Here is a 12721-nt window from a genome sequence, read left to right on the forward strand (position 1 = left end):
CCAAAAATACTTCATTTTGTTGCTCAAATGGTTGCAAACTCTTTCTGTTGGCTCCTGTGTCCCTTTGGCATATCCTGTTCAGTTTGTTAAGGCTGCAGAAATGCAGATACCATAAAAAGGTTTGGCTTTTACAATGGGAATTTATTAGTTTATGAGCTTACAGTTCTGAAGCCATGAAAACGTCTAAATCAAGGCACCATCAAGGCTATGCTTTCCCCCTAAAGACTGACCATCAGTGATCCTGGGCTCCTCCGGCACGTGGCAAGGCACATAGCAGTATCTGCTGGCTTCTACCTTCTCTTCCAGGTTTTGTTGCTTCCAGCTTCTGGCTGCTGTGGCTAGCTCTCACAACTCCTGTGTCTTTCTCTCACACACTTTCTCTGTATTCATCTGGTTTATAAAGGACTCCAAAACAGAATTAAGGCCTACCCTGAATGATGTGGGCCACATCTAAAGATCCTACTCACTAAAAGATCCTACTTACAGTAGGCCCATATGCACAGGAATTGATTAAATTTAAGAACATGATTTTCTGGGGGGTACAAACAGGTTCAAATCATTATATATTCCCATCATTCTGTTTTGTTTTCCTTTGTTCTCTGAGCACTTCCTTACTTGTTGGTGCTACAAGTTGCTCCAGGCTTATTTTATGTATTTCCTGTTCCAGTCTGAAAATCAGCCATTTCTCCAAGTGTCCTTGTTCCTTTTATTGGAGAATGATATTAGAAACAAAGATCTGGGTGGTGGGTGGGCCCCAGGATCTGGGGGTGTCACTGCTTCTAGGCCCTCTCATCTGAGAGTCGACCCTCTGTATCTGGGTAAATTTCTTATAGGGCACCACAGTGATTTTGCTGTAGTGTTCATAGGTTAATTATGAATTACAAGGCACCACGTTAGAAATACATCATATGTCTATGCTGTAGTTCTCTGCAGTCAGCTATCTACTGGATTTTAAAGCTGAAGAGACACAATAAACTTGGCCAGAACCAACCACAGTATGTTGAAGATTTAAGAGTAAAGCTGAATTAATAGAAATGTAAGACAATACTTCAAAATTGGTTGAAGGAATAGAAAGAAATATAAAGAACCAAATCAACTCAAAAGAAAACAGAAAGTGAGAGAGGAAGATGGAAAGAGAGAAAGTCAGAGAGAGAGAACTAGAAAGAGAAGCAAAAAAAAGGGGGGTGGTGAAGAAAATGAAATTGTTTAAAAATTACCCAATAAAATGGTAATTTACATATGGTAAAATACATTAAGTATAAATGGGTCAGAAATAGTAGTTAAGAGTCAGGGCTCTTTGGTTGAACTTTAAAAATTCAGTTAAATGCTATTGCATTCATTTGATGCCTAACACACAATAGCCCAAAACACTGTAAATAAAGAAAGTGAAGAGAAGGACCTACTGGGAAAATCTTCACCACTTCAAAATTGGTATAGCTTATAATAATTCCAAAAATAACTGACTCAATAGACTCATATAAAAGCATTATTAGTAATAAAGAAAATAATTATATAATGATAAAAGGAACAAATCATTAGAAAGCTGTAACGACTCTGGCTGTCTGTGTCTAATAGATAAATTAAGTAGACAAAGAGAAATAAGTACAATATAATTACAGTTTGATCAAATGGATATAAATAGAGCTCTGTACACAACATTCAGAGAATATATGTTTTTAAAATTCACATAGAACAATCTGTAATAACTGAGTACAAAACAGATCTCAACAAGTATCAAAGAATAACTAGCATGCAGACTACATTTTATGATCTCAATAGTATTAGGAACAAATAACAAATGTAATCACAATTCCCAATCAATTAGAAAATTAAAATTGACTTTAAAATAATTTATACATAAAACAGGAAGTCTCAATGGAAAGTAGAATGTATTTTTAAAAGAATAAGAGAACACTACTTACTATATTTGACTATACAGTTTAAAAGAAACTGGGAAGGAAAGCAGTCTTAAATGCATATATTAACAAAGATTAAACTTTGAAAATGAATTTTCCACATACCTATCTCAGAAAGTTAGAAGGGAGCAATAGAGTAAATTGAAGAAAATAATTAAAATTCAGATGGAAGATAAGACATTTAAGAATATGTAAAAGAGAGGATCGACAAGGAGGTTTTCTATAAGGGCTGAAAAAGTAGGCAAGCTATTTGCAAGAGTTTCTGAGGAAAGAAGAGCAAAGTAAAAAAAAAAAGTAAAAGACCAACATGTAGTTTTTTTTTAATTCTAAGAAAATGCCATCAAAAGTATATGTCATAATTATGAAAATATAGCTGAAGAGTCAGTTTTCTAGAAAAACATAAACTACCAAAACGAGCTCAAAAAAAAGCAGAAAGTCTAGATCTTTAAAGAAATTGAATAGTAGGTTTAAAACTGACTATAAGCAAAGCAAAACATCATCACTCATAAGCAGAAATACTAAATCTTCAAACTGCAAAACTGATAACTCCAGTGAACAGAAAAATAAGGATACTTCTCTAATTCATGTTATGAGAATAATGTAACCTTGATTCAATGGCAGGTACAAAAAAGGGAAAATTATAGGTTAATTATACCTAGCAATACAGCAAGACAGCCAGATGAGAGTAGTTCACTACATCATTGGCCCTTCCAGCAGGGGGAGCGATTTGTCTAATGTCCTTCATGGCAGCTCCTTTCCAATAGTTGAGTTAGTGGGCCTCCTGTAAGGGCCTTACTAATGTTCTTTAGTCTCTCATAGAATGGAAGGTCAGCTTAGGCTAAGTTGACTATAACTACCTATAGCCTTAGTTCCAAGTAAAGGTGACGATCCCCCACCCATAACATGCTTTGAGTGGGGTCCGGATGGCGTAAAGATGAAGTTGTTCTGGTCCCCATTTTTCTGTTGAGTTAGGTGATTTTACAGGTTCCCATACTTAGGGTGGTGTCATCGTCCAGCTACTGGTGAGATATTTTATGGGTGCCATGAGGTAGAGGTGGAGGGCACTGCATTGGTTCCTACTATCTTCCCCCACATCACAACTTGAGGGCTTCTCTGGGGACTGCCTGGTGGTCTGGCCACCTCCCTCACCTTCCCTCACTGCTCAAGTAACCAGAGAAGCTAGAGTAATGATTTACAACTTTGCAGCAGGAAAAGCTATCCTCTTGCCCCCACAAATATCTGAATTTCCAGGAATGGATGAGACCTAGCTTTTAAAAGTAGATCCAATATTTCAATTGCCTTGATTTGTTTTTTAGTCATGTTTTTTCATTTATTTTTAAAAAGTAATTATTTAAAAATTTATTTAAAAAGCTATAGACTCACAGAAAGTCATTTTTCCATTTATTTTAAATTTCAGGTAGTATAGTAGGAGTGTAGGAATGCAGCCACCAGTGCTGAGTTGTCACAGAGGGTCCCTGTAGGTGTCCTCTTCTTTGCTAACATGTACCCCAGCCTTTAAATTCTTCCATCAGAACTCCTATTCCCCACCCTTGCCCACCAGAAGAAATCTCTGAATCAGAAGCATCACCGGCCTCACTGAGAAGCCTTCTCTATTGTTGGGAAGTTTGGGCTCCCTGGACAAGGCAACACTCCAGAAAGACTGCCTAAGTAGTTTTCTTGAATTATTTTATTTAATTAAAAATCATCACTTTTATTGGAAAACCTGAATTATGCCAGCAACACATCCCCTCAACACACACACACATACATACATGCACACATGCATGCACATATACGAGGCTGAATCTGCTGTAGGAGAGTTGACGCTAAGGAGATGACAAGGCCAGGCCTCTGGGGGGAACCTACAGAAGATGTGCTTGATTTGCCTGCACTCCTGGCACTGGGCAACAGAATGGATCCTGAGAAGTCTGGGGGACCTCCTCACTCTACAAGCCATGTGCTCTGCCCCTACTGACCTGCTCCTGTTCTTGGAATTCACCCCACTCTTTCCCCTATGAGAGCCTTTTCTCTGCATGCAGAATGGTTCCCTGGCCATGTGCAGGGCTGGCTCCTTCTTCTCAGTCTCCACATAACCTCCTGTTCACTACCACCATATGTTTTTCCATTTTACTATTTTTATCTGTTTACATATTTGTGCTGGTTTGAAGCTGTCATGTACCCCAGAAAATGCCATTTTCTTATAATCCATTCTGTGGGTACAGACCTGTTGTGGGAGGGACCTTTTGGTTAGATTATTTCACTTGAGATGTGACCCAGCCTATTCAAGGTGAGTTTTGATCCTTTTACTGAAGTCCTTTATGAGACGATAAATTACAGAAAAAGCCAAGAAAACTTAGAGACAAAAGCTCTGGAGATGCTAAGAGAGTATCCACAGAAGCTCCGAGAGAAGGCTATTGGAAAGCAATAAAACCCAGGAAGGAAGGTTCAGCAGATGCCGGCCATGTGCCTTGCTCTCTGACAGAGGAGCCCCAGATGCCAGCAGCCTTTCTTCAGAGAAGGTATCATCCTGTTGATGCCTTAATTGGGACATTTTCATCGCCTTACAACTATACGTTTGTAAATTATTGAATCCCCATTGTAAAAGTCAACCTATTTCTGGTGTATTGCATTCCAACAGCTTTAGCAAACTGAAACACTGTTTACTGGTAGTCTTCCCCCATCAAACTCTATGAGGCCAAAGAATAAACCCATTCTGGCCAGTCTCTGGTACATAGGATAGCCTCAGTAAACGTTAGTTGAATGAATGAATGGGTGAGGGAATGAATTTAGGATTGAAGGATGGTGGCACCAAAGACAAACTGCAACTCTTTCAATATTTTTCAAGGTCAGATATTGTATTGTTCCCATGGGTTCTATGGGGGATAGGGGTCCAGTATGCCTTATAACATGGTTCCACCGACAGGCCACAGGGATGCTCTCGGGGATTGACTCATGTCCCCCTCAAAGTCATGTTCATGTCCTAATCCCCGGTCCTGGGGATGTGAACCACAGGTACTAAGACCCTTACCGAAGTGACTAGTTAAGCTGTGGTCAAAATGAATGAGGGCAGCCTGAACCCAATATGGCCAAAGTCCTTATAAGCAAAGGAAATTGGATGCAGAAGAAGCAACCAGAAGTAGGAGAAGCTGAAGAGAGAGATGGTCCTGTGATGAAGGGCTGCCATCACCAGAAGGCTTCCGACTTTAGAGAAAGCATGGCGGTACTGCCACCTCGAGTTTGGACTTTAAGCCTCCAAAACACTGAGTCAGTGAATTGCTCTTGTGTAAGCTGACCAGCATGTGTTTTTGTTATAGCAGCCCTAAGACAGAGGCTGTTTTGTCTCACCTGTCTTGCCAGCCTTGGACAATGGCTAAGGGTTAGAGCTGTTTTGAGGCAGGGACTACAGCTACTGATCATCAAGTGCTGGTTGTTAGGTATGCAATTCAATTTTTACAGGAAGGTCATGTTTGATTTACAAGCAATTCTCAATAAAATTTCCCTCAAGATGAACCAAACAGTGAATAGTTTCCTTATATACCTCATAAACTATCTGAATTTGCCTCAGCTCTCTACTGGAAAAAAAAAAAAAGAGTAATGATCAAAACAAGATGAGAAATATTTTACAGTTAAAAAAAAAACTCCAGTCGTAACTGTTATGGTATTGTTAGAGTCCATAGTTCACTGGAAATGGTTTAGTAAAATATAATCTTTTTTCCTCATGGCCCTTGAACCATTAATGTGAGACTCTTAAGGACCATTTGCAGTGTTTCTGGATACTGGGCAAATTCCTATAGAGTTGAAACTTTATAAGACTTAGAGTTTTCTTTCATTAAATGGTAATACTTGGCCTGCTTGAAATAAGGAGAGGAAGTTGCGAAGGCTGTGCATTTCCTTTCATTGTACTGCGGGAATGATAATATGTGGTGGGAAGGAAGAGGGAACAGAATAATTCTTAAACTTTAATATTTCTAAATCTTTGAGAGCAGACCCAGGATTAAATGGATACAGTGATAAATGTGAAACTTAATCCTAGTCACTTAATGGCTTTCCACTAATATTGCTCCAATTCAATTAAAATAAAATTTAATGATTATTTATTGAGTGCCCAGAGGAAGCAAAGTTTTGATCCTGGGTTTCTTGGCGGTCTTTTTTTGGGTGCAAGGTCCGGGAATTGAACCAGAGTGTCCTGCATGGAAAGTGGGCATTCTAACCACTGAACTACCTGTGCACCCTCTTAGTGTTCTCTTAATTGTTCTCAATTAAAAGCTCTTTTCCAGCTCTGAATATAATTCTCTCTTACACTTCTAAATCTGTGACCTAATCTCGCCTCCTCTCTTCTTGAAATAAAATCACACTGAATTCTCTTTCAAAACTCTGCTTAAGCTTCATTTCCTTTTGTATGCCTTCCCGGCCTCTCCCTAATGGGCATCTGTTGGAGTAATTATTCCTGCGACCTCTTTAACTCAAACAGAGTAGGAGACTCTTAATAAGGAAATGGTACTGAAAAGTCTGCTGTTCAACACCCTTCTCCAATCTCACTCCCCCAGACATATCTTAGAGGCAGCCCTCACAGATCCCAAATCAGCAGCTTTCAACCCTGACTGCACATTAGAATATCCTAGGGAACTCTTAAGATGTAAGACCTAATAATTTGGCAATTCTTTGCCAGGCTAAGTAAATCATAACCTCTGAGGATGGAGCTCCCAGGGTTAAAAAAAAAACCTCCAGGTCCTTTTAATATTTGTCCAGGGGTGAAACTCTTACACAAAGTGGGGCTCTCATGTACCCGAATATGTCCATATTTACTTACGTATGCATTCCTTTGTTTCTCTTTGCTGTTTATTTTGAAACTTTTTATTTTAAAATAATGTTAAACTTACAGGACAGTTGCAAAAATAATTTAAACCCACAGAGAGAACTCCAACACTCCCCCACCCCGATATCCAGATCCAGCAGCTTTAATATTTTTTTCACATTTGCATTAATATTCTTCCTTCTTTCCTTCTTCGTCTCCTTCTTCCCCTCCTTTTCCTTCTTATCTATCTGTCTATACATCTTTTCTAAGCGTTTGGGAGTAGGTTGTATAGCTTATGCTTCTTGAAGAATTGACACTTGCATGCACATTTCCTGAGAACAAGGATATTCACTTCTGCAACCACCTTAAGTACAGTTATCAAGTTCAAGAAGTTCAATGTTGATATGAATTTTATAGTCTATATTCCAATCTCTTTTATATATCCCACTAATATCTTTTTGGGAATTTCTTTTCCATTAATAGATCCAGCCCAAGATCAGGTATTGCATTTCATTGTCATAGTTTCTAAAGTCTCAGTTTTATTTTTTAATTTTGAAAACATGTATACAATACAAAATTTCGCACCCCAACCACTCCCACCCACACAATTCAGGGATTAAACACACTCACACATCTGTGCTACCCTCACCATCATCCATTACCATGATTTTCCCATCAGCCAAACAGAAACCCTATAACCATCATGCACTAACCTCTCATTCTCCCTCTCCCTCTCCCTGGTAACCTGAATGCTAATTTCTGTCTCTATGAATTTGCCTATTCTAGCTATTTCGTGTAAGTAAATTTATAAAATATCTGTCCGTTGTGTCTGATTTATTTCATTCATCATGATGTCTTTAAGATTTATCCAAGTTGTTGCATATATTAGAATTTAACGACTTTTTACTGCTGATAATATTCCATTGTATGTTTAAACCACATTTGCTTATCCATTCATCTGTTGATGGACACTTGGGTTGTTTCTACCTTTTGGCCATTGTGAATAATCTGCTGTAAACATTGGTGTACATATATCTGAGTCTCTGTTTGAAATTCTTTTGAATTAATATCTAGATGTGGGATTGCCAGGTCATACGGTAGTTCTATGTTTGACTTTTTGAGAAACAGTCAAACTCTTCCACAGTGATTGTGCTATTTGACATTCCTACCAGCAAAGCACTGGTGTACCTGTGTCTCTGCATCCTTGCCAATACTTGTTATTTCTATTTAAAAAAATAGTACCCATTCTAGTGAATGTGAGGTGGTACCTCACTGTGGTTTTGATTCACATTTCCCTAAAGGCTAATGATGGTGAACCTCTTTTCATGAGCTTATTGGCCATTTGTATATCTCCTTTGTAGAAATGTCTATTCAAGTCCTTTTTATCTTTGCTTTTTGATAAATGTCATAGAATCATGGGCTTTAGAGTTGAAACATATCTTAGAGGTCATCTCTTCCAATATATTTGTGGAAATCTCCTTGTCTTCAGAGTCCAGTCTTGTCCACTATAATGCAACTGGTTCAGTAGTCTGTAGCTCACTTTGGTCTGCTTCCTTCAAATAAAAGACACTTTAGAAAAAAAAATTATTAAAAAAAGGGTGGGCCACGGCGGGGCTCAGCAGACAGAGTTCTTGCCTGCCATGCCAGAGACCTGGGTTTGATTCCTGATGCCTGCTCATGTAAAAAAAAAAAAAAAAAAGACACCTTTGCCTTTAGCTCTTTGGTTGTTGGCCATTTTTCAAGTTTTCCTTTTTAAGTCAGTTTCTTATTTACAAAAATGTGGAGAGTAATGCCTCCAGACTTGTTTTGAGGACAACTTTGGATGAGTATTTATGAAAGTGAGGGATATAAAGTTGGTTTATTATTTTTTTAAGTCCTAGTAGAACTTAGCATATTAGTAACTGTTTTAGCTTCCTAGCTGGCAAAACAGATAACATGCAGTGGGTTGGCTTAAATGACGGGAATCTATCAGCTCACAGTTTGGAGGCCAGGAGAAGTCAGTAGGAAGGTGATGCCTCTTCCCAGAAGAATGTGGCATTCTGGGGCTGGCTGCTGGTGACCGTTGTCCTTGGCTTTTCTGTCACCTGACAATGCACATGGCAGCCTCCCCTGGCTTCTGCTTTCTCTTTTGGGTTCCACTGACCTTCAGCATTTGCTCCTCTCTTTGGCTTTCTCCCTCTCTGTGGCCTTTCCTATAAGGCCTCCGGTAATAGGATTAAGACCCATCCTCATTCAGCTGGGCACACCATAACTGAAGTAGCCTCATCACTAGGTCCTATTTTCAAGATTTCACACCCACAGAAACGGTTTAAGTTTAAGAACATGTTTTTCTAAGTATCTACCTCCCAGCTACCACAGTAACCCATGAAAGAACTAACCAGCAATGTTTAAAATATATCCCTTTCAAAATTTGTTTAGAGGAAGAAAAAAAGCAAAAGAAATACCAAATGTGAACAAATCTCTGATATGAACTCATGGTTACAAAATCCGGGAGCAGATAGAGGACATGAACCTTAGGTTCTTTACCCCTCCCGGAGGAGGAAGGACGGGGGCAGGGCACGGGCCTGGAGACCACGGGGATACTAGTGCCACGGTGTGACTGCATGGTCCTGATTCCTTCTTTCAGTTTGAGCCGGGAGGACAGCAAATATCCAAGCACTTTTCTGTTCTGCCCAGGAGGAAGCTATCAGGGCAGCCTATCAGAGGTAGAAAAACAAAAGAAGATAAGATCTTAACTATAGCACTGAGGGCAGGCAGTGCTTTGAACCTCAGAAGCAAGGGAAGTGGTAGAGGTTCAGTGTTGTTTGTGAAATTTAAAGTTCTTCCAGAGTGCCACAGCAAAGCAGAGTGCTCTAAGCACACTGATTTCAAGGGACAATTTCACCATCAAGTTTATTACTTGGCCATAAAAATAAAACAAGTCCAAAATTCCACCACCACTCCCTCCAATATTTCAGGAAGAAAATCTTGAGAGCAATATTTCTGTAGGTCTCATATCCCCCAAATCTTTAAGATGCTTGACTTTAGGCTGCTGAAAGGAATTGGATCAACATAAGTGATTGAATGATGACAGGTAAGTCTAGTTAGAGAATGTATCACACTGTACTTAGGTGTTATGTGCTTTCAAACCTTAACTATATCTGCTAACTCTTTGAGTATACTTGAATATAAGTTTCTTTTTTTGGTTTTCTTTTTTTATTCTTGAATATAAGCTAAAATAATGAATTATGCTATTTACTTAGATCCCCAAAGCATTGTTAGATATAACGTATCTTATTTCACCTCTTAATTCCCAATTCTTTGGACCCAGGATATCTTAAATTTACACCCTGTCTACCAAAAAAACTGCTGCACAAGTGTTCTAGTTTGCTAGCTGCCAGAATGCAATATACCAGAAACAGAATGGCTTTTAAAAATGGGAATTTAATAAGTTGCTAGTTTACAGTTCTAAGGCCAAGAAAATGCCCCAATTAAAACAAGTCTATAGAAATGTCCAATCTAAGGCATCCAGGGTTCATACCTTGGTTCAAGAAGGCTGATGAAGTCCAGGGTTTCTCTCTCAAGTGGAAAGGCACATGGTGAACATGGTCAGAGTTTCTCTCTCATCTGGAAAGTCACGTGGCAAACACAGTCAGGGTTCCTCTCTTGGCTGGAAGGCACATGGCGAACATGGTGTCATCTGTTTGCTTCTTCTCCAGTTCCCTAGAAGGCATTTTCCTTCTTCATCCCCAGAAGTCTCTGGCTTGTGGACTCTCTGCTTTGTGGTGCTGTGGAGTTGCCTGCTCGCTCGATTCTCAAGATTTCTCCAAAATGTTTCTCCTTTTATAGGATTCCTGTAAAGTAGTCAAGAACCCACCTAGAATGGGCGGACACATGTCTCCACTTAATACTGCTTAACAACCACTCTTGATTAAGTCACATCTCCAGGGAGATAATCTAATTACAGTTTCAAACATACAGTACTGAATAGGGGTTAGAAGAAACAACTGTCTTTACAAAATAAGATTAAGATCAAAGCATAGGGTGCATGGGTAGTTTAGTGATTAGAATGCCTGCCTTTCATGTGGGAGACCAAGGTTTGATTCCTGGACCATGCACCCCCTGCAAAAAAAAAAAAAAAAAAAGATTAAAACATGGCTTTCCTAGGGTACATACATTCTTTCAAACCAGCACAAGTTATAACATCATCTTCCAGACAACAAAATAATGGTCAATGGATAGAAATTATAAGGATGCAAAATTCACCTCATTGTAAGAAGTAACTTTCTGGGAATCAAAACTGTCCAACAATGAAGTCAACTGCATTATAGAAGACTTAGCTCACTGTCATGGAAAAAATTCAAGCTAAGTCTAAATGATCAAGCTAAGTCTGGAGTGAAGCTAAGACTAGATGGCTATGTTCTAGGGAACTTGTGGAAGGAATGCCAGAACTCAATGAGAGGGTAAAGTGTAAAGTGTCTTATGATAAGATAATTTGACTTTGAGAATTATCATATGACCTGGCAATCCCACTCCTAGGTATATTCCCAGAGAATTAAAAACAGAACTTGAACAGAAACTTGTATGGCAATGTTCATAGCAGCATTATCCATAATAGTCAAAAGAAACCCTAAAAATTGTGGCAAGCTAGTGCCAGGACACTACGGACTTTGGGGAGAAACTGTGGCCTTGCTAACACCTTGATTTGGGATGTCCAGCCTCTGAAACAGTGAGCTAATAAATGCTGTTGTTTAAGTCAACCTGTAGTGTGATGTATTCGTTTGTTAAATACTTACAGAATGCAATACACTAGAAATGGAATGGCTTTTAAAAAGGGAATTTATTAAAGTACAAGTTTATAGTTCCAAGGCTATAAAAATGTCCAAACTAAGGCATCCAGAGAAAGATACCTGACTCAAGAAGGGCCAATGGGTCCACAACACTTCATCAGCTGGGGAGGCACATGGCTGGTGTCTGCTGAGGTTTTTGGCTTCTGATTTCAAACAGCTTCCCCAGGGGCATTTTCTTTGTAATCTCCAAACATCTGGGTCTCATATAGGCTCTGAACTCTCTCCAAAATGTTTCCCCTTTTAAAGGACTACAGTAAATTAATTAAGACACACCTTAAATGGGTGGAGTCACAGCTCCATCTAATCAAAAGGTCATACCCACAATTGAGTGGATTGTATCTCCATGGAAACAATGTAATCAACGTGTCCCACCTGACAATATTGAATCAGGATTAAAGCAAGGCTTTTCTGGGGCCCCTAACAATTTCAAACCAGCATATGCGATATTTGTCATAGCAGCCTGGCAAACTAAGATAACACACCTTCTTCATCAGGTGACAGATGGATTTTTAAGTAATGTGTTTTATTTCCATCACACATGAAAATTTAGTCAATGTTAATATCTAAAGCTCTGCTGAGTGAAGATTTTAATGTTGCTTTGTGTCCTCAGCAAAGAATCGGTAATGCTCAGAGAAGTCCGTGCAAATGGTTCCAAGGCGGATGGTGAGTATCTTCTTGGATTTTCATCTGTACCAATTGTCATTCTGTGCATTTTAACTTGCGTTGCTTTAACATTACCTGTTGTCATTTGGACGTGCCCCAGTCACAATGCGATGGAGGCCCCGTGTGCCATACAATCTTCTGGGTTCAAGGAGCCCTCTCTGAGCTTGTTGATGAGAAAACTCATTCAGCTTCCATAGGAAGAAACTGGAAAATGCTACTTCCCCTTTCACACCTGGGTGAATACCGAAGAAAAAAATTACCTTTACAAAACCAACCAGAGGAGCATATTAGGTTCCTATTAGCTTTTCTTTCCTTTCAAGACAAATCCTGTTAACCCCCTTTATTGAATAGATTAAAAATACATGACTCTCACTTTAACACCAGATATGTGGGTTATATTATGTTCAGAATTTCCTTTTCATGCTCTTTTTCTATTTCTATAATAACTCTTGACCATATCATTTTTTTTTTAAAATGCAGCTCAATATATGTTATAGGTGAATTGTGTCCCCCCTCCC

The 12721-nt window shown here is 39.0% G+C and overlaps 1 long non-coding RNA gene across 1 annotated transcript in view; it reads left to right on the forward strand.

The window, feature by feature from the left end:
* Window positions 1–12721, forward strand: part of LOC143669317 (uncharacterized) — a 32591-nt gene that overhangs the window by 18904 nt on the left and 966 nt on the right. The window contains exon 2 of the long non-coding RNA XR_013168858.1: window positions 12151–12203. This is a non-coding gene — a long non-coding RNA (uncharacterized LOC143669317). The remainder of the gene's footprint in view (window positions 1–12150; window positions 12204–12721) is intronic.

The sequence above is a fragment of the Tamandua tetradactyla genome, chromosome 25, assembly GCF_023851605.1.
Source record: "Tamandua tetradactyla isolate mTamTet1 chromosome 25, mTamTet1.pri, whole genome shotgun sequence".
Taxonomy (NCBI): Eukaryota; Metazoa; Chordata; class Mammalia; order Pilosa; family Myrmecophagidae; genus Tamandua; species Tamandua tetradactyla.